We start from the raw sequence: 23,346 nt of genomic DNA, 5'->3' as shown, positions 1-23,346 counted from the left end.
AATTCCTTTTATTTTATTATATGGCACAATTTTATTCTTGCAGTCTCAACCTAACCCATCCTGAGTAAGTCTGAGGTTGTGAACTTTGTTTGGAAAGTTCAAGGTTGTAAAATAGGTCACCAGACCAGGATGGCACACCCTGGAGAATCACCCTCCTTGGGAAAAGTCAGGATTCTTGGCTCAAGGATGTTTGTGGTTAAAGTGACAGATGTTATTACAAAGCCTTCCAGAGATAAGTATGACAGAGGGGCTATGTGGGAAATCACACAGCCTCTCACTGCTCAGGAAGGTCCCTGTTTTCATCTAATGCTTTTCAGCACTTCTCTGGTGTTCAAATGCCATAAAGCATCTCCCAGCACTAGATTCTTGTTGGACAGATTTGAGTGCAGTGAATAAAATGAAATGCAAGAAGAACACCCAAGGTCCATGCACACGCTAACTAGGCTCATTTTCATCATCTGGCAGAGTGTACGTTCTGGTTCTTAATAACTGATCCAGAAATATAAGTGAAAGTAGATGAGAAGCAAAGTAACAGGGAGACAGGGAGAGGAACAAACTTGCAATTATTTTATTCTAGAGAAAGGTAAATTAAAAAGTAGACACATATACATGCATGGAAGCAAATGGTATATGTGCCTGTGCTTGTAAATCCTACACTTCATGCATTCTACTGTTAATGACTTCCAACCTTCACCATCTTGTCCTCTAAGCAAAAGCAAGGGGAGGTGGGGTGGGAAGTGGGGGAAGAAAATAGGTTTCTGGTGAGAGGCCAAACCTTTAGCAGAGATGGAAGAGACCCTGAATGGCATCGGATTACCTAGTCTGTCTCCCTCAGGGATGCTCTCAGCGTCTTCCTCGTCTATTCCCCTCTTTTCAGCCAACTACTGATTTATAAGCTGACTGATAAGCATAGGGGAAGCCAGTCAATTTTCTTTAGATCCAATCTATGACTGTGAGTCATTCATGACTTATAGCAATTTTCTTGAGACCTGATTATGGACCTCCCACTAGAAATCTGTTGGAAGGTCCTTGACCTCATCTTGTTCTCCATTTGGCATGGCATCCCCAGTGATAACTATCAGTGCTAGAGATAACTCTTTTATTCTATAGCAGATAACGTCTGAGTTGTAAAGTGAATGGCTTTCCCTGCTTTATCTTCTCTCACCAATCCCCAAACTATCCAGATTCTCTCTTTTAATTAGAGGTCCCAATTAGGCACTGATGTAAACAGCTCTGAAGGTCCATTCAGACATCACTTGTAGAAGTTATTTTGGGAACCCAGTGCAAATATGACCCACCCTCTCTTTATGTTCTGGATCCAAGCAAACCCCCAGTCTAGTGTTTGTCAAGAATCCTCTCATAGTGACATAGGGCTTGGATTCCAGGGCAGACTCCACCACTGCTTGCTGTGTAGCTGTGACCGGGTCACTTAACTTCTCTAGATTTTAGATACTTGATATGAAAATTAGCAGAGTAGAAGACCTAGAAGAACTAACCAGAGCCACAAGTATATATAAAATAAGAGCATCAATTACTTAAACAACCACCATTACAGTGTGTTAGTTCCATTACTTATCAAGGGCAGTGGGATGCACCTGGGTAATCTCAAACTTAAATTAGGATAAACAGAACACTGAATTAAATTGCCAAAGAACTGAGTCATGGACAATAGGAAAGGCTGTTGAATTGCTGATATGAAAGTCAATGGTTTATTGATTCTCTATGACCTTACACACATGGTGAATCACTGGACCATGTTTAGCTTGTGCTCAGGAGCTTGGCAAAGAATGGCAGGACAAGGAAGGATGATTTTTTCCTCTGTGACCCAGGATTCTGAATCATCAGGTGTCTTTCCAGGCCCATTTGTCCCCCAGTGTACAACATCCTATTGGCAAGTTATTAGAATTGGTTGTTCAGGGACCAATTATCACACCCATCTGAAAAGTTCAGGATGAAATAGGCTATGTTATAGTAACAAATACAGAGGACACTCAATGGCCTAAAACATCAAAGGTTTAATTTATAGTCCATGCTCCATGTCCATCACGGGTCAGCTGGGGGCTATATTCTGCACTGTCCTCACACTGGAGCCAGGCTAACAAAGGAGCCTCTATTTGGATCACTGATCACCATGACAAAAATGGAAAGAGAGAGTGTGGTGAATTACATACTGACTCAAAGCTTTCTCCACAAGGTAATGGGCAATCACTTCTGCTCACATTTCCAGCTAAAACACATCGCACGGCTATACCTTCCAAGAAGACTTAGAAGGAAAATGAGAAGCATTTATTAATAGCATTGCTGATGAGCTGAGTTTTGTTTGTTTTTTCCATCATACAAGGGAGCCTGATCTTGTAATGACAAACCTGTATAGACAGGCCCACGTCTTTAGCACATGTCCATGCTAGTCAGCCAAAAAGACCCAAAAGGACTTCTAAACCCATGCATTTCCTCCACAGCCCTCAGGAGACCTAACAACCATGTCTCTTGACAAATGAGAAGAAAAATCTGAGTGCTCACTTTCAAGTACCAAAAAACAGTACACCTGGAAAGATCTTGGGGGAAACGAAGCTGACAAAAATGTTCTAAGAGTGACAATTATAAATCTCAAGAAAAACTTTCTACTGAATGTGAAAATCAAGCTCTTAAAGCCAGTCTTAAAGTTGGAGCTTTCCCCTATTAAAAATATACCAATGAATGGTTTTACATTTTGGTTTTTACTTCCTGAACCTAAATCTAACTGGAGCTAGGTAGAAAGGGATGTAACTAACATACATATAAGTAATTGAAATTATTTTATTCTGTATCAAGGAAAATTAAAAAGTAAAATTAAAAGCAACTAACATAACATGGCATTTGTAACAGGAGTGGGTGAGAGTTCTAACTGGTTTGGCTCATTGGCGCCATTTGATGTTGTCACTCTTGTACACTTTACCCATTTTGACTTTTACTTACATTCCCCTATGACTGAAAATTTTGGTAATCTTTTCACAAAGAAACTAAAATAGAGCAGAGGATTGCTAAAGCATGAAAGGGATGACAGTCTTCTCAAAAGTGGGAGATGACATTTCAAATTTGAGACTCAAAATGGCTTTGCAATTTCACTTCGGAGCAGGGCAGTTCTTTCGATATTTATGCTGAACCTCTTCTAATTCAGAAAGAGGTGGAGAGCAACAGGGAGTATGTGACTATCCCAACTCATTCGCAGACTCCTAGCAAAGGCCTGCTCCTGTCACCATCATGGAAACAGAAAGCTTGATAAGAAGTAAAAGCAACATGAGAAGCTAAAACATCAGTTGGAGCTAGTCACAGCTGAAGCAGGACATGCTGGTCCAAACAGAGGAACAGAACTTATTAAAGAAGCCTGGGCTGGATTCAGAGTCCAGAGTGCTACAATCAACAAGCAACTATAAACCAGAGTCACACTATGGGGGGCGGGGGGGGGGGCAGAGGAGGGATTAGGGTCAAAATAAGGGGGGTGGCAATTGTATGGGGAATATAACCAAGATGAAAATGCATACATCGTGCAAACAGAAAAATGATGTAAAAAATATATATAAAATAAAATAAAATAAAAAGAAGCCTGGGCTGTAATAAGATCATGATTTTCAAATGTGACTTCAGAAATTTAAGTCAAAGGAGTTTTCATAAAATGAAGAAAATCATCTATTTTCTGAATAATGATTCCTCCTGGAAATGATAAAGTTGGGAAAGTTCATTAAGAAATTCATACAAAATATTTCTATGAGTAACAGCCATGGAATTTTAAAATAAAGATTGAAATGTGGATATTTTATTACAATGCATATTTGGGATACAGTAAAGTGATTTAAAAAACTGTACATAACATTTCACAGCTGTTCAATGATTGCCTGCTTACTTCCTTTGTGACTGACTCAAAATTCATACAATTCAGGCAATGTGAAGAATGTCCTTGTTATACAAATTTCAAGAAGCCTGAAAGTTCTTTTGTACTACTGAGTGACAAGATTAACACAAAATAGAAACCAAGACTCCTTAACATATAGAAAAGCTACTTCTCCTCATTATGAAACAAATGTTGTCATTCCTATAATTCAGATTTTGGGGACAATAAGTTGGAATCACATTTAATAATTTCCAAAATTCAAGACTAGCTTTAGTTGCAGTTGACAACTAAGCACTCTCCAAGATAGTTCTAACCAATTCACCTAAAAAAAATTAATATTCCAATGGAGATGTTTATATTATAAAGCTAATAAATGAACAAATATTTCCATTTTAAAATAAAAGCATATAGGCTACTGCAAATATAGACATAGACATTATAGTAGTGTGACTACAAGGTATATTACCAGTACATTAAAACATATCAAGATGAAACATCAACTGAGAAAGTCATGTATTAAACTAAGAGGTGCATTACCTTGGTGAAATTTTAAATGTCTAATAACTCTATACATTTGATGTTAAAGAACTGAGACTGAAACTTTAAGTTAAAAAACACTTTAATTAAAGTGAATTCTGAATATTATAAAAAAGAATTTGGAAACAGAAAGTCAACATTATAGATCATGTCCCCCATCCATTCTGGCTTCAGTTAAGTACTAAAATATTTTATTACTTTCACATTTTCCAATTTTTCTTACTATATCACTAATGGTTGGTACAGATGTCCCATCATTTTCAGATTCACAAATGTAAGAAAACAGACAAACATTAAGATGAACCAAGACTGAAATGGACAATAATGGTAAGAGAGGAAGGCAGAAGATAGAAGAAAACAGTGGACCCTTGAGAAGGTCAGGTGCCTTTGCTTATATCCAAGAGCACCTTCCAGAGGGCAGAGAAAGGCCAAGTGGTCCTTCAGCACTCTTTAAAGTACCACTTTCTAGACTGACCCATCCATCCAAAGGGCACAGCACTACTGAGCATTATCTGCTGAGATGCCCTCCTCAATGAGCTGTGTCAGGAAATACCATCAGACAGTTTCTAAACTAGTCTATAATCACTAATCCCTTGAACCCTGAGGTCAAGCAAACTTCATCATTGAACAATGTTAAGCATCACCCTGAGATACTTAACAAATAAGCACAATAATGCCTTTTGAGACATCCCCACTCAACCTGGGTCTGTAAGTTTAGTGATCCCTGGAATTGGGAATATGTAGACGAGACGTGGTAGTGAATTCTCTTGCTTTGGGCCCTGATGGCTGTCCAGAGGATGTTTTAATATTTGGGAAAACTTTTGGACTAGAGGTTCAGGTTGTAGAGATGATTATCATGAGAAGTAGAAAGTGAGGGATAGAGCAAAATGCAAAGAATGGGATAAAATGAGAGTCTTAAGTGAGCCAGGTTGAGGGCCAAGCTACTAGCACTTTGCAAATTGAGTGAGTCCAACTTTTCTTCACTATCTGGTCATGAATATATGGAAAAAATGAAAAGCTGGTATTTCTGGTGAGAAGCAAGGAACTGTGGGAACCTGAAAACACATACCTTCTTAACGATTGGCTTAGCGCCTCATTATGAGGCAATGACTGGTTACATGTGAGCTACTTTCGTTTATTTTAAATGTGATACCAGTAAGTTTCTGAGGCTATTTGCTATTCCTATAGAGAAGGAAAGGAGTAGGAGGGAATAGAAAGGCAGGTATGCCCAGAGTTCTGGTTTTGTTTTGTAAGTCACTAGGGGCATCCCAGCTAGAGAGGTTGGGAACCACCATCTGAGATGCAGGTTTCAGGTGCAAGTGGATGCAAGGGATCTTGAGAGGATAGCTCAAGTGACAGGCATTTTAATACCGTCAGAGCCTCTTCTAGGGACTCAAGTGAATATGTTGTGATACTGGGGTTATATTAAGCTTTAAACACATGAGGAACTCTATCTCGGTCACTTACTAAATAAGATTAACTAGGGTAAGTCTCTGGTCTTTCTAAGCCTCCATTTCATTATCTGTAAATTGGAATAATAATAGGGTTATTATTACTCCAAATGGTTTTTCTAAGGATTATGTGTGATAATATGTTAAAGATTTAGCAGATGTCCTGTGAATTTTTGTTCTTAATTCCTTACTACTTTCTGTATCCAAACCTTTTCCCATGTGACTTGGCAATTCTTCTCGCTAAAGGCAGAGCTTATTTTTCTGTACCAGTAATGTTGGCTTGGCTATGCGATTTATTTAACCAATGGAATGTGGATAGAAGCTTCCAGCGTATACCTTCAAAGGAATCCCCTATGGGATCTTCCAACTGCTGCCGTAAGAAGAATATGCCCCAGTTGGGCTGCTGCCTCTTTGGTCTGGGTCTTAGAATGAATACATATGAAGCACAACTGACCCAAACCTGTGTAACTTTCAGAGTGTGAATAAATGCTTATTGCTGTATGCCACCAAGTTTTGACTTTGTTTGTTAAGCAGCAATCGGTGACTGATAGAATACAGTCCTGCAGATGGCCTGGGAATCTCTGTTCCCCAGGTTATGTGCAATAATAGAACGTGTGAATCACTATACTAGCCTTACTGTTCTAAAGTCACCTGAAACTTACCTTTGAAAGGTATATATACACTGCTGCAGGATTTTGTGGGAAAATGATCCTTTCTTGAAAGAGTTCTCAAATTTCCTCTCCTATGTTTTTGCTCAAAGATTATTCTACCCCTCTTTTTCCACAGACCACTTCTAAATAGACTTCCTTTCTTTCTCCTTGACTAGATTCCTCTGTATCCTTCAATGCTATCCTTCTTCACATGCCTTGAGTATTCCCGCCTACACTGATCTCCCTGTTCTTTGCACGCCTGTTGTTCTTATCATCAGTGCTGTATGGTTAAGATGAGCTCCATAACGACTTCATGGGATTCTTTCCTCCTCTGGGTTAAACTGAGAACTCCTCCAGGTGGGGTCTGTCTTCATTCCTTCTGTATCTCCCACAACCTCCAACATAAAGTCAAGACTGGCACATCAAGTCAATGGCTTAATGACTTTATGGGTTTTTAAATCTACACTTATTGGGACAATATATATAAAATTGTATCTCAAACCAGCACCTTTCTGCTTTGTTTTTAAAAGGTGTTCCCACATTGAGTTTTGCATTCTTCTCATTTAGGGGCAAGGTCAATGAGTTTCACAGAAACATGATAATAGTTTCCAGGTTAGCAAATGACTTCTGTTTCCAAAGCCTTGCTCATCCCAAGTCAATCTGCCCCACCCTCATATTCTTTACCTTGAAAGATACAGAGTGGCATGATGCTTAGTAGGGATTCCACTGTGGTTTCAGGGAGTAGTGGCATTTCAGGCCTCTGGCCTCAACTCAAAATGCATGGGGACAATTAAGTTGAAAGGTGTGTAGCTGATTTTGATTTATAAATGACTTTTATCTCCTTTATAGCTATCTTCATTTGAATCTGATAAAAAACTGTTTATGAAAATGATATTCAGTCATCACCTATCATCATCATGACCTAGCAAATCATGATTTGCTAATCATGATTTTTGAGATTGCTTGGAAATAGATAATGACTAAGAGGTGAATCTTATTTTAGTCTAATATTGTAGGTACTCTAAGTGTCTTAAGTTCTAAATTTACATTATAAACTTCTTAAAAGAATACTGCTAGGGAATATCTTCTAAAACTCAACATTTATGCATACCCTACAACTCAACATTTCTGAAACACTTGGATATATCCACAGAAATAATTTACACATCCATGGAAAGACTAGTATAAGAATTCTCTCTGAAGCTCCAAAGTGGAAACAACCCACTGTCTACAGACAGAATTGTTAAATCGTGGCACACACAAAACAAAATGCTACACAATTATAAAAAAGAATGCAACAACAAGGATGAATCGCAGACATAATTATGAAAAAAATAAACCATACGAATTCTGTATGATTCCATTTATGTAAAGTTCACAAATAGTCAAATATGAATGAAAAACAGTGTTTCCTGAGCCAGGAGGACATCTTTCAGCTGCTAGCAATTTTCTATATCCTAATCTGGATAGTGGTTATATAGTTGTATATGTTACAAAAATTCATCAAGCTACAGACCATAAGCAGATGTACTATGTCTATCATATCTCAATTTTTTTAAAAAAAGATCTCACCTGGAGTTAAGGGAAACTGGATATTTAAATTCTAGTATTCATCACTTACATAATTTGCCAAGTTCTTCAGTGTCAGCATAGGATGATATTAAGGCAAACAGATATAACTAGTTAATGAAGAGTTAAACATGGAGAAACAAAGTGTCAGTAAATGCTTGTTGCTTCCATACCTCCTTTAGGACTGTACTAAGACATATCAGCAAGGACAAGCCATTTGGTAGAGTGACTAGCTAAATATCCATCAGTAGTTATGTCCTATGCCAACCTGTCTCCAGATTGACAAGATAGTGTTAATGCTGCAGCAAGGGAAACAGAACAAAGGCAGGTGCTGATGCTGCCTTAACAATGAGGGCCTATTCTCTCTCTTGCACCTGAGAACACCAGTGAACTTGGTCATTGTTCAGCAGCAGAAACCTCGTGGTTTCTCTCATCCTGAGCTCTTTGTCATGTGACAATATTTTCTTACGAGGTGATCCTACCCTGTGTCTCTTGACAACGGAATCCTCCAAACCCCCATAAACTGTGTCATCGTGATTGACCAACCAGAGGCCATCATTCTTTTCCTTCCCCCACTTTTATCCCTAGCTGTTTGCTCTTTAAAAAAAAAAAGAAAGAAAAGAAAAAGGGAATGAAAGATAACAATCCGAGGCAGGTAACAAGCAGCACAAAAGATTCGTTTGTGAAGGGCAAAGATTAACAGGACTAATAGCTCTAGGGTTTGGGGAAAGCCTGTCTGATTCAGAGAACCAACAGGGAAAAGTTGAGTGGAGACAAATTGCTTGCTCCAAAGGGAATACTTTGTGGGAGGGTACGGAAATAACTAGGTTCTGGGAGCCTGTTTTACTCTCTGTGGTGTTTCACCAATGTGAGATGCAAGGACAGCCAGAGTGGCAGAAAAATACACCTGTGATAAAATAGCAGTTTTCTCTCCTCCAGAAATTGAGAATTTAGCTCTTGATTCAGAACTATATACAGTGAAATCTCAACTTACTGAACATTTTAGTTATGATGGCTACCAAATTGCTTTTCATGTTGTACTTTCATGTACATGGAAAGGGAAAAAAAAATCTTGAGAGGCTACACAGATACTTTCTTCAACTACAGCTCAAGTCTTAATATTTTATGAGAATTTGTTCTCCAAAAAGTGACCTACAGGCATCATCAGATCATTACAAAGATTCCTGGTTTGGAGAAATGCTTAACACATGATCTGTTACCAGCACAGATCACATGATCTGTTACGAGCACACCATGTGCCCTTTATTGATGACTTAGTGTTAAAACAAGAAGGGTTTGTTGATTGCTTCATAATTTTAATATCTCCATTGACACAACCCTCTAGAAAATAAAGGAGGTGATTACTTTTACTCTTGTGTTTTAAAATACAAAATGAGAAGAACTATATGAAGATAAAAGTAAACAATACATGAAATGTGAAGTGGTCTTTTCAAACTAGTTTAGAGGCGAGTGGAGAAAAACTCTGAAAATGAAATATTTTCATTATGTTCCTCCAGATAAACTATTTTCATAGTTAAGCATGAACATAATTTGTAGCATTGCTAATACAGTACATTCTTTTAATCAAGGCATACAAAATGTTTTATCTTTGTTGATCCCACCTAGAATTACATTCAGTCCTCTACAAAAGTGACTTTCAAACTTTGGTGTGAGTTGCAATAACTGAAATTTTTTACTAAATGTATAGACGGTCAAAGGTGACCCCCCCAAAGGCGAATCATCAGAACCAGGCTGGACCTTGAAACTGTATTTATATTAAATGGCTGGGTAATTTTGATGCAGATGGTTCATTGATTGTGCTCCCACATTCTACTGGTGCTGACCACTGTCTTAGTCCCAATGTTAATGGTTTTATCAGTTCTAAAGGTAAAATGGAAGTTTCAAAACTGCAAGACACTTAGATTTATTCAATTATTTCTAGCACTAAGCTAAGGGGCATTCCAGTGCACAAATGGGAACTTGCTCATTTTGTAGTCAGAAGCCCATTCACATAAATGACCTACCATCTGCCTGCTAACTAAAGTAAGGTTCCCTTTTCAGTATCTGATTGTGAACATGCAAATAACTTAATATATGGGGACAGTGAAAGGGTTTGAACATTATCAAAAACAGAGCCTACTTCTTTTTCAATGTACTTTTTCAGAGTGCTAGAAATATCCCACAGATGTAGTTATATCCTACTGATGCCCAGATATGTTTGACAGATGAAGCACATGGGAGAAGGCAGCATCATCTTCCATAGCGCATTTCACCTTCCCAGCAAAAAATAGGCTTCCACAATTCACTTTGCTTTGTAGAAAATCCAATTCCACAGCACATGCTCTCAAGATAGGAATGCAAAAGCATGATCCAAGGAAGAGCCTGTTTCAGCAAGAGCCTCACCGGGATCTCAGTGAAACTGTTCAGAACTGAATGCAGTGATTTGGGTGGGTTTTGTTTGTCTTCCAGTTCTCCTAACTGTCCTGTTCAAATTGTCCCAACAGCCTTCCCCAAAGAAAGAACTCTAAAAACAGGAACTGTCCTTGGGGGAGGACATGGGGCCCAAAAGCCCACTGACAGGTGGGAAGGGAAAAAAAAAAAGGAAAGTGCTGAGAGGATTAACACAAAAGGATTTTATAAGTCATAGAAGCAACAACGAACCCACTGGAAAGAGGCTACCACTTAGTAGGTGTGATTTGATCTATTAGAAGGCACAAAAAGACAACGAGAGGTAAACAAAATGTGCAGGGGATACAGGGAGAGGGTGGTCACATGGACAGCCAAGAGTGGGCACTGCCAGCATGTCTGCTGGGCCTCAGGAGGTCGGATTTTGAAAGGCTATGAGGGTTAAGCAGATTTCAACATATGCTCTTATCCGTGGAATCTGGAAGGCAATTATAAAGTCATCTTTCATGAGCAGACTATCCCACAAACATTACTCGGCTGCTATTATGCCTGACAGTTGGGCCAACTTCTGGTTCAAAAATAGCCCATTTGTCAGTTTCCTCTACTCCCTGCTATTGTGAAAGAGGAAGAATTAGAAGGCATAGCTGGGACGTTGTTGAATCACTTTGAAATTGTGGCATTGGTTTGTTAGAGGAAAGAGAGGACTTCAGGCCCTGGGGGCCAGGACTGGATAGTGGTTTGCGTGAGAGGAAATGCCCACTTGGGAAAAGCTGTCTGTGGAATTCCCTGAAATGAGCTGCCCATTGGCGCTACCCAAATACTTTAGAGATCTTCTAGATTCATAGGTCCATGCTAGGTCTCATTTTACCAGGCTTCCTTTTCTCCTCTTACATGCTTTTTGAATGGAGTAATGGAAAGCAAGCCAGATAAGAATTTGCATGATGATTCTGACAAAAGGTAGCACAGTCATTGACAAGTGCTCAATGAACCTTCACATGATCTGTTACAAGCACACCATGTGCCCTTTATTGATGACTTACTCACCAGCCTCTGAATCACTCCCCATAAAGAACATTCAAACATACCTTTCTCCTTTTAGACTAGGAGAACACAGCCCAGCACACAGGTACTCAAACAGACAACAGCTGCCTTTCTGAGATAGCAAGTCTACTCTAACACATGCTCCACCACACAGTAACTGTAAGGGGTTTCAAATACTTAAAGGAACTCCTTGAAGGGTCTGTGTTTCTTCTAATCTAGATATGGAGGAGATTTTAAGTGAAGTCTTTGCTTCTGGAAAATGTTCACTTGAACATTTGGGCCATTGAAGACTGATCAAGGCAGCAGAATGATTAATCAATGATTTAACCATGATGGGAAAACACTGCAGTGGTAAGAGGCATCATGCAAACACATCAGTGTAACTACTATAGAGACATAGGATAAAAATGCCCTATTGATAGGATATGTCCTCTCTTTCAGAGAATGGTACCAGCTTCCCCTGACATAATTAAGTATGGAAACAGCTCTCACCACCTTAAATGTCTGATTATATGCGTCCTCAAATAATGTCTCAATAGCATTCCATTTCTACGTTGATGAGAAAAATCCTGGTCATCAATGAATTAAATTATTTGAATACCTATTTTTGTTACACATCATTTCACTGAAAGTCATTTTCCCAGAACCTGTTGATGACATTAAAAGAGGACTTGATGTATATATACATTTATAAGGCGTGAAAACTTATGAACATATGAATTTTATTTACAAGGCAATTATACTTTAATTACAAAGCATTTAATATGTATATGCCTGTATTGAGCTGAACCATAGGAAATTGCCTTTTTTGTAGATTAAAAGATATTTTAGTTAAATGCCAGCAAAATTACATGGTTCAATCCAATATGTATGCATGGTGATCATTAGCCCATTGTTATTCCGTCTCCATGTTCACTTTCTAAATGCTGGTTTGCATGCTGGGGCTGGGACATGTGGTCATCTGCTCTGTGAGACTGTAGAGGCAGCTAGAGGGAACTGCAAGATGGGATGATGGCTACACTCTTGCCTTTTCCTCTTGACTTGCTGTTCCAATGAGGACAATCACCCACCACCGCTAGCCTTCCTTTTTTGCCTGGCCCTTAGAGTCTAGCTTCCAATGTTATGGTTTTATGTATTTATTTTTCCCCACACTTCAAGAATGAGTCTCATTGTATCCCCTCAGATCCAGCTGTATGTTCTTCCACTAAGCTTCTCATACCCCAGCTCCTTTTTGTTCCTATAGCTTAAGAAGCAGTAGCTGCTTATAATATCTGCTATTTTTTTAATAAAATCTAGTCTTCCAAATCTCCCATATGAAATGTTCTATGTTAAAATAACTGGCATCCATATGACTCAGCAATTCCACTCCTAGGTATCTACTCAAAGAATAAAAAACACTAAATCAAAAGGAAACCTGCACTCCTATGTTTATTGCAGCACTATTTACAACAGCCAAGATATGCAAACAACCCAAGTGCCAAAAATAGATGAGTGTATCAAGAAAACGTGGTGCATATATATATATATATATATATATATATATATATATATATACACAATGGAATACCACTCGGTGATCAAAAAAAGGTAAACTCATGCCATTTGCAGCAACATGGATGGAACAGGAAGGGATTATGGTAAGCAAAATAAACCAGGAGAATGATAAATACTGGATGATGTGACTTATACGTGGAATAGGGAGGAAACTAAACAAAGGGTCAGACAAAGACAAACTTTAAAACCAATGCTTGAAAGCAGAAGAATAGATATGAGGCACCCAGAGGAGGAGGGGAAAGGGTAAGGCGGGGAACATAATGGACCGGGTGGAGGACCGCGGATGCTTCTGTGGCGGGAGAGCTACATAGTGACCACACTCGAAAGTAGAATCCAATACTTCTGAAACACTAACAAGGACTTAAGAAAAATAAAATAACTGACATCATTTCTTCTTTCCTGATTGAATTTTGACTAATACAGTATGTGCACATAAATGAAATGTCTATTACACACACACACACACACACACACACACACACTGTAGGGGCAGGACTGGTCACAGTGCATGTTTTCTGATCCCATGCAGACAGGGTAAAGGAGGAGTCAGAGTCCTCAGTGGCTTTTGCAGGCTTTATTGGGATTTACCCAGTACACAGCAGGCAAGGGTGCTGGGGGCCGGGAGGCTGGCAGGCCTCCCAGCCCCCAGCAAGTCTTCACTCTGGGCTCTCCAGCCTTCTCTCAGCTTCTGCTTCTCTTGCTTCCCTCTCTGCTTCTACTCGTTCTTGGCTTCTTTTGGCGTCCCCATGATGCCGCCCTTAAAAGCCCAGTCTTAGCCCAGGTGAATAGGCGGGCACCCTTTTCCAGGTACCCGCCATCAGGCATGCATTCAGGACCGCAAGGATCCATCATCTATCCTGATGGCAGGAGGGCAGAAAAGCCTGACATTTTTCCTTACCCTACACACACACACACACACACACGCACGCACACACACGCACACATGCATACACATGCACACACGCACATACACGCACACACGCACACACATATATGCCTTTTTTAACATATAGAGAAAACATAGTACTGGCCATTGGAAATAGATATTATTTCAAGCCTAACCTCCCCCAAGCTCACTAAAAATGCATCAAAATGGCAGAGTTTAAAAATTGTTAGACTATCCACCAGCCAAACAAGAAAGAATTTGGTAATGAAGTGAAAAATAATGAGTCCATTTTTTGTTTAAGGGTCATTTGAAAAAATGGATTTGATGGCTAATTCATTCTGATACTTCACACATATTTTAAAACCACCTACTTAGTTTTGACAAACAGTTTTCTAAGAGGCCCGCCCTGACTGATGGGGCTGTTACATTCACCATCATGCTCTGCTGGGTTGTCTCCCCTTCCCTTGGATCATGTTGGAAGAAGGACTGACAGTAATGTGATGGGCACACGAGCTCTCACTCCTGGGACTGTTGCATAGGCCTCAGATTTCCATTATGCAGACAATCTTTTCGTTCCTAATTTTAACACAAGGGTCATTCAGTAAAAAAGGTCGTTATTTTAAAAAGCCCAAGAAAAGCACATGGTTTCCATTCAGCAGGTACTGAAGAAATTATTTTGCATTACACATATCACATTGAGTATCGGTCAATTTTCCAATCAAGACATTCTGTCACTAAGTCCATGTGCTCACCATAAGCATGGTGTTTTATATCATGCATGCAATGACATATACATATCCTCCTTTAGTAATAAAGCCTTACACATACAAGATTACAAGCACACACACATTCACACACAATACACCAGCTCCCCAAACTTACAAATCAATTTAAAGTGCTAAAAGAACTCAAGGTTTCTTTTAGAAAAATTAATATGTGCAAAATTTTCCAATGCCAAAATCATCCATTACTAATGGGATTAATTAGCAGTGTACAAATTTCGGACAAGTGAGGTGTCCCCAGCCATCCTTAACTCTGCAGTGAGCAAAATAGCTAAGCAGTCCCCTGGAATAATATCAGAGGTACATGTTGGATTATATGCTATGCCCTGAGGACTTCCCCATGACATCCACAGCAAGTGCCTTCACCCCAGCTGAAGGCCCCTGAAGTTTCCACAGTTCTCATACATGCAATACACCTGCAGCTCTCTGTCTGAGACTACAATGGGGTTAAGACTTGGGAGTCAAATAATCCAACTTTTTTTGCCCCTCATTGAGGAATCTTTGGGCTCCTTACCAGGATTGAACCCCACTACCCAGCCTAATCACCTACTCATGAGTACATCCCTTATTGATTTCCCTGTCAATATTTCCCCAACCATTCTTGGCATCACCTCCTAAATAAACATTTGGAACCATATTCTTGTCTCAGAGTCTACTTTTGAGCAATGCAAATTAAAATAGCCAGTGACTCTGAGTTCCATCTCTGGATCAAACAACACAGCCTCAGACATTAACTGCTGGTCTCCTCAGGCCAGGACACAGGAAAATTCTGAAGGATGACTCCTCTTTCTTGAGAGGCCATTTTTTTGACCACCTCACAATCACATCATCTTCGAGTGAAGGACATTAGGATGCTAATATGTTCTCACTTATAAGTTCTGGGGGTGCATGTACAACATGATGACTACAGTGAACAATACTCTCAATACAAATTGAGAGTATAATTGAGAGTAGATCTTAAAAGTTCTCATCTCAGGGCGGGAAATGTAATAATATGGTGCACATTTTGCAATTTATGCATATGTTAAATCTTTATGTTGTGTACTTCAAATAATTTTACACATAAATTATAGCTCAATAAAAATGGGAAAAAGTTTTTTTTAAAAAAATGCATATTCCTGTGTTCACTGAAGCCTACTTCCTTCCTATTTACAACAGCTAAGTTATGGAGATAATCTAAGTGCCCAAGGATAAAGGAGTAGATCAGAAAAACATGATATGTATATATACACACACAGAGAGAGGACTACTTAGCTGGAAAGGATGAACTCCAGTTTTTTGCAACAACATGGATGAAACTGGAGAGGATAATGCTAAAGGAAATAAGTCAGAAGGAGAAAGACAAGTACAGGATGGAATATATGTTGAATACAGAGAAACATAAAAAGTCAGTCAGAACCAAACCAATAATACATTCTCAACATCTGACTGCAAATTTGAAGCAAACAGAGGGGGAGGGTAGCACGATGGAAGTGCGGGAGGAAAGAGGTCAACGGAACAGGGTGGAGAATTTCGGGGGTACTGGTGGTGAGGGAAGGGTGTGAAAATATACACTTGTGGGGGTTTGAATCTATAGCAAACAGAGAAGATACAAAGATGTAAACCTACTGTAACAAACATAATTTGGAACAAAAAAGAAATAGTGATGGAACGCTGAAAAAGAAAATTTGCTTTTGCTGTACTGAGAATCAAGTACAAGAACCACAATCCCAGCCATAGGAAATGACCCATGTGTCCATATGGAAACTTGATAACCATCTTTCTCATAAATGAACAAAACACCCACAAAAACTCAATGTGGTATATACACATGGCTCAAGTGACTGGTCTGTAAACTAGACTTTGACTTACCCTCTTTAGTTCTAATTTGTGGAATAAAATAATAGAGCTAAAGTTCAGATCGTGTCAATATGTTTACTGTACTTTGTAACGAGGTTCATTAAACTACTACATACTCAATAACTACCTCAATACAAAACCTCCCAATGCCTTCTATCTTGTGCTGATATTCAGATATATTTCCTAGAAGAGCTACCAACTTACAAGTGTCATTTTTTTTGTCACCTCCAAATATATCAAAGAGTGTCAGGGTCCTCCAGTTTCCTTGGCAGGTGACAGTTAACATCTGCTTCGCACAAGACTGATTTAAAACCCTATCTTCTGGGATCATTCTTATCCGTGTGGCCAAGCTGGTGCTATGCTCTTAAGAAGGTGAATTTGACAATGTGCCGCCCAGCTGTGATAAATGAAGCCAAGTCAATAGGATATGCTTTGGGGAGGAAGTTCTCAGCCCTTAGCACACAAGAGAAAATCCCAGCTGCCCAAATTTCACTCACTCAACACCAGGGAATCTCTGGATGTGGGGCTGACCCTGTGATGTTGAGATTTTGAAAACTCTCCATGGAAAATGCACCACATATCTCCACATCTGTGTACTGCTGAGAGCTATGAAAAAGAGACCATTTCACCCCATTGCAATATATATTCCCACACTAACCATTCATGTGCCTTTAAACTGTTTACCTTTATCCTTCAGATTCTTTATCTGAAAAACAGGTATAACACACTCACCCTATGTACTTCATAGAAAAGAAGAAAAATCTTACACAACCTTGTTTTCAAAAAAAAAAAGGAAAAAATGAAAAAGAAAGAAGTTAGTGTTTAGAGTACAAGTATCCTGTACAGAAATGCCAAATGGTTTCAACTTAACATTGTAAGAGGCTTTTTCTAGAAAAACATTTAAGAAAGGGATCTAAAAGGAAGTCAGGAGGGAGAGAGGAAGAAACACAAGAGAGAAAGATAACATGAGTATATTTTGGTTTTGTTTGTGAGGAAGTAAAAAGATTGAATATGAGGATTTTAAACTTTTTTCTGTAATTAGGAAATGCAAAATTTGAAAATGCAATGAAAGAGAATAGGCACAGTGCATCTAGAAGCATGAAAAATACTACAAACAATATCATGGCACACCGGAAAATTGATACTTTTTGACATTTGCTGGTGCTTGTATTTAACTGTTCTTGGGAATACCAGAATAATTATGGGACAAAAATCAATGAACAGAAATATCAGCTCACCACATTTATTCAATTCTAATTATGTCTTCATATTGATTTCTAACGAAAGTGGTAACCACTGAGCACTCCGTTTTGTGTAAGCTAGACTGCAAATTTCTCACCTGTAGTCATGAAATCCTTTTCAAAATGGAATCCCTCCACTAGTGCCTGAGTCAAATCCTGGCAATGGTCTTTTTGAGTGCCAGAGCTCTTAATTCTACAGTATGAATAGTCTGTTATTTCACCTATACTTGTTCTACAAGCACCTACCACTGTTTTAATTTCAATAGTCCTGGAGTCAGGATGTCAGCCTCAGCTCTGTCTAGTTCCTTCTGGAACTGGAATTCCAAACTTGAAATTCTGTCCTTGTGGCTTATTCCTCATCACCTGACAGTAGCTCTTTCTGACGAGGACCAGCTGCCTTGACTTCCTTTGTCACCTTCCTCATTGCTGGACATTTACCACGACTACTGATGGCCAAGTTCAGAAGAGTTCTCTCACTGCTGACTTTAACAACAAACTGGGCGCCAAAATGACCAAATTCTTACAAGGGATATCAGCAGTCCCTTTGTAGACCCATTAGTCTTTATATCCCTAATAAAGCCACAGCAATATTGAAGCCAAACCTAAATTGGTCAGGTGTCTACAAACATTCAATGACAGAGGATTTTTTCCAGAGCAAAGGAGCCATATTCCTGGGTGGGAATGATGGAAATGTTTGAGTATATCCAGGGACATAAGTTCCTACATGAATGTCTATTTATTTATTTATTTATTTATTTATTTATTTATTTATTTATTAACAGTATTTGCTTCCCCCCACCCCCTCAGGTTGAGTTCCCATAGAATTTCCTTCCACAAGGCACCCATGCACCATCACCACAGTCTCCTGTTCTCCCTCTTCCTCCCTCTCCCCCACAGCATGTCTCTGATTCATAACTGTCTGTTTTTGCTTTGTTGTGTTTTGTACTGTTATTACCTTTTTTTACAGTGATGTTTTATTTGGTTCCCCTATATTCCTGTTATAAATGAAACCATGGGGGGCCTCCCTGGTGGTGCAGGCGGTTGAGTGCCACGCTGTGAAGCTGTCCGCAGTCTCTGCAGCTCGGGTTCGATCCCTGACAGCTGGCAGTGAGAATCCCACATGGCGCAGCAGACCTCTCCTGTCTTGCCCACTGCTCCCCTCAGCAGTGTATTTCTGCCTGTTCTGTTCCCTGCTCTGTCTCTGGTGAATCCTCTCATCCTCCCTCGCATTGGCCTGTACCCCGGTTCTTGTATAAATAAATCTTTAAAAAAAAAAAAAAGGAAAATAGAAAGAAATCATGATGGATAAGGGGAAGGTACAATTATATGGGGAATATAACCAAAATGAAAATGCATACATTGTGCAAAAATGAAAATTTATGTAAGAATTATATAAAATAAAATATTAAAAAAAGAAATTGTAATGATAGTAAAGATTTTCATTCATATGGTAATTTCAATGAATAAAGATTTTTCATATGTTATTCATTCAATAAATAAAAAAAATAAGTGAAACCATCAGATATTTTTCTTTTTCCTTCTGACTTATTTCACTGAGCATAATTCCTTCTAGATCCATCCATGTTGCTGAGAATGGCATGAGTTTATCTTTTTTGATTGCTGAATAATATTCCACTGTATATATGTACCACATCTTCTTGATTCAGTTATCTATTTTTGGGCATTTGGGCCATTTGGGCTATGTGAATGTCTTTAATGTACCTTCCATACCAGGCCCACAGTCAACCTTTCCACTCTATCAAAAGATCTTCCATGCAATTATGCTAGAAGGTAAAAGGTCAAGGGTAGAGACAAATCTTAATTCAAGGAAGTTCTTCACTAAAGTGAATTCTCCCTGAGCTTCTACCATAACCCTGCAACATATCAGGACAGTAGGTCTGACCCAATCTGTTTCAAATACCCTAGAAATACTTGCTAGAATCTCAGAATCAAGAGCCAATCCAAGATTGGATCGGGCTGCATCCTCCAAGCTCAAGAGGTTGTTTTTTTGTTATTTTTTTTTAGTAGTTCCTTCTTGCCTATAAAAAAAAACAGTACCTTCTAGAAGCCTGGTTACTTAGAAGACAGTTAAAATGGCATTGCCTTGGAATGAATAGATGGACGGACGCTAGTACTGGGTTGGGTACCTAATTAGAGTAAATTTTGGTCACTGGGTTTTATTCCTTTCTGATCACTCCCTTCCATTTCATTGTTTAATGCTAGAAAATATTACTTTCTTTACTTCTCATATCTGAGTTCCACTGGTGTCTTCTGTCTTTTACCATCCCCTAGTATTTCTAGGAGCCATAGTCCTACCAGTGTTCTCCAGCAGGGCCTGTAAAAATAAACCTACCACACTGCCTTATTCTTGACTGTCTCTTTTGAGGCCTCAGACTTTTTCTCCTACCATATGCCCCTGATTCTCACTCATCTTGGACTCACAGTACTTTGAGGTGCTGGTGTAACCTCCCCAGACAGTCTCATGGGGCTGCTGTTTAGCTTGGACCCAAGCTTTGGCACTTTCAATTTAAGCCCTGCCTTTCCCACTTATGACTTGACTCTGAATATGTACAGCAATGCAACAAAGGTGGGGTTTTGAAAAGAATGACTATGAAGTACAGATTCTAGAAGATCTAGCTTATGTTCTATAAAGCACAGTTCTAAAGTGGTCAACTCTTCAAATTCAGAAACCTACCCACCAATTACTCAACAGATTCCAAGTCCAGAGGATTTGGTTTAACAATAAGAAAGACTTTGGAGGGGGATGATTTATGTTCACATGGTATGAGCACTCTCTGCTGAGATCTGAATTTCCAGGTGAAATGTGTCTCTTGGCTGCTTAGACAACTCCCCGCCTCTAATTTTGCTGCTATCTTGGATGCAGTTGGGGTGCTTAAACCAGCAGAGAATTCTTGAAGTGTGATGCTTCCATGGGAAGTACTATTTCACTAGCAGAAGGCTAACACATCTGATGGGCAGACTGCCCACTGGGCCATCTTGTCTGCCAACACTCCCACATTTATTAAGGTTCTTTTGTGAGATAAAGAGGTTGGACACCTGGATCCTTCCAAAAACAAAACAAAATTAAAGCCGCAATTACCTGTCTGTCCTGTGCAAGGCAATCTACCCTGCTGTCCTTTTGGTTTTACTGGTGACAAGCAGATGTCACCCAGAGCAATTTGGAAACCTGAGCAAAAAGAATTCAGATAACATTCAAAAGAAGAACTTAATCCAAATGTACAATCTGCCTGCCAGACAGTGAATATAGGAACTAATTCAAGGATGTGGAAACAAGTCAAGAGACACATTATAAGGACCCTGAAGGCCTCACCCCTCCAGGACTCCTCCTTCTGCACAGGCCTCACCCCTTCAGCACAGTCTCCTAGCTGAGACTGACCAGGGCCCAGCTACAGACTTGTCCTGTTCCACATTCTGGAATCATTATGAAAGTATGGCACTCTATAATCTCTTAGAATTAAATATCAGGTAAAATTTGCTGCTTTAGATTTAACTATTAATTTTCTGTTCTGTCCCTACAATCATCATCTTCGGCCCATGCTGGATTTTCCTGTTTTGCTCATGACATACAGACCTGAAACCAAACTCATTTCTGTGCTTATATATTTAAAGATGTCTGATACTTCTTGATGTGAGCAATTACTGTGCTCACTTGAAACACCCTATAAGGACCTTCTCTTTGTCAACCCATCTCTGCACTCTGCTCACTTGATAAGATATACTCTATCTCTTGGACTTCACTGAGTTTAAGCACAAAACAGATTATAGCTCAGCTCTGGATATTCTGCAGGGACTGGTTGATGATCCCCTGTCACCTGCATCTGGGTCTGCTCCCAAAGGGTTCCTCAATTCCTGGGCCAATCTTCTCCCAGATTGCTCCTTCTATTTTCAACAACACACATAGTTTCCCATCTTTCTGAATCAGCTACAATGTTCCACGCTGCCTTGCATTCCAGTTAGTTGTTTGTAAGGCTATTTCATCCATTTTTTTTTAAAGATTGTTAAAGGAAGGGGCCTAATATTTCTCTTCTTTAGAGTACCTAAAGTGTTTTAAAAGTTTTTTTTTAACATAGTCTATATTTAATAAGAGTGTGTTGAATAAACAAATCAAAGAATACATGAACCAGAACCACTTGTCTCTATCATTAAGAGCTGCTGTGTCTGGAGTTGACTTTTGATATGAACAAAATATTGTAAAATGTGAAACAGACACATACTACAGCTACATGTCCAACAGTAGAGGGTCATCAACATTGGCTTGAATAAACTAAGAACTGCAGGTTGTCAACAACGGTCTAGAATCTTAGCCAATTTCCTAAAAGAATTGTAGTGAGTTCAAACATACTTTGAAAAGAGAAAATAATGAATACAAATTTGGAGAGAAAGATATTTAGGTCTCAGAAGTATAAAATTTGAGAGTGAGACTGTTCTGATTGATTTCACTATAATACTTATCCACAACATATACATGTGATTGATCAGAGAAAGTAAAAACGCCTAATGTGCCAGGTACTATTGTAAGTGATTCACATGGGACAACTCACCCTACCCTTACACACCCCCACATGAGGTCTGCATTATTATAAACCCACTTCACAGGCTAGGAAGTTGATGCAGAGCTACAGCAACAACAAACCCTAGAGGATGAATGATAATATAAATCCTAGTAGAGAATTATATAGAATATTATCGTTATAAGCCCAAACCTTAAAAATGATACAATTCATTAGAATCTAGATGAGAACAGGAGTGGAATTAGAGGAAATACCAGCATGATCACTTTAAAAATTATTTCATGGTAGGTCTGGATAGAGTCTAAACTTGAAACATTGATTTAAATTTTTTAAAAGAACTCTAACCTGATAATGTTTTTCATATTTTTTCTGACCAAGAAGATTATTTAAGGAATTAATATATTAGTTCAAATAACAGGTATTAACTCATTTCTCTCTTGTTCTCCTGTCCTCTTGAAGTCAAGTACAATCAGTATGTTCTTATTTCTACTTCTATATATATTCCACACAGAGGAAATAGGGAATTGAAGAGAAACATAAGAGATGAACTCTACAGATAAAGCTGGAGAAAAAATGATCCTTCACATTTTATTGCCTGCAGAAGACAGTAGGCATTTGGAGGGAACACCAGAGCCTCCGCAAGGGGTAAACAATGCTTGAATTCAGCTTTGCTACATACACTTTCACTACAGAGTTGCAAGGCAGCCAAAATTAATTCCGCCGTCCGAGTCCATCTCACCTGTCCCTGTACTCCATGTCACTTCTGGATGACAGCTGAAGAGTCATTTCTTCTTCGGAAACAAGAAGAGTCATTTCTCCCAGCCTGAAACCCACGTGAAAGCTTGCACTTGTTATTCTAGAGAGCAGATTGTTACAAAGAAAGCAACAGAGAGTTGTCTCAGGTGAGAGAGCTGATTCAACTACAAATTACTTTGCATTTAGCTGAAGGAAATTAACAGGAGGCAAAGCCATGCCCAGCTGGAATCTTAA

This window comes from Talpa europaea (assembly GCF_964194135.1).
Source record: "Talpa europaea genome assembly, chromosome: 11".
In the NCBI taxonomy this organism is placed as follows: Eukaryota; Metazoa; Chordata; class Mammalia; order Eulipotyphla; family Talpidae; genus Talpa; species Talpa europaea.
Note: the sequence above shows the minus strand (reverse complement) of the source record.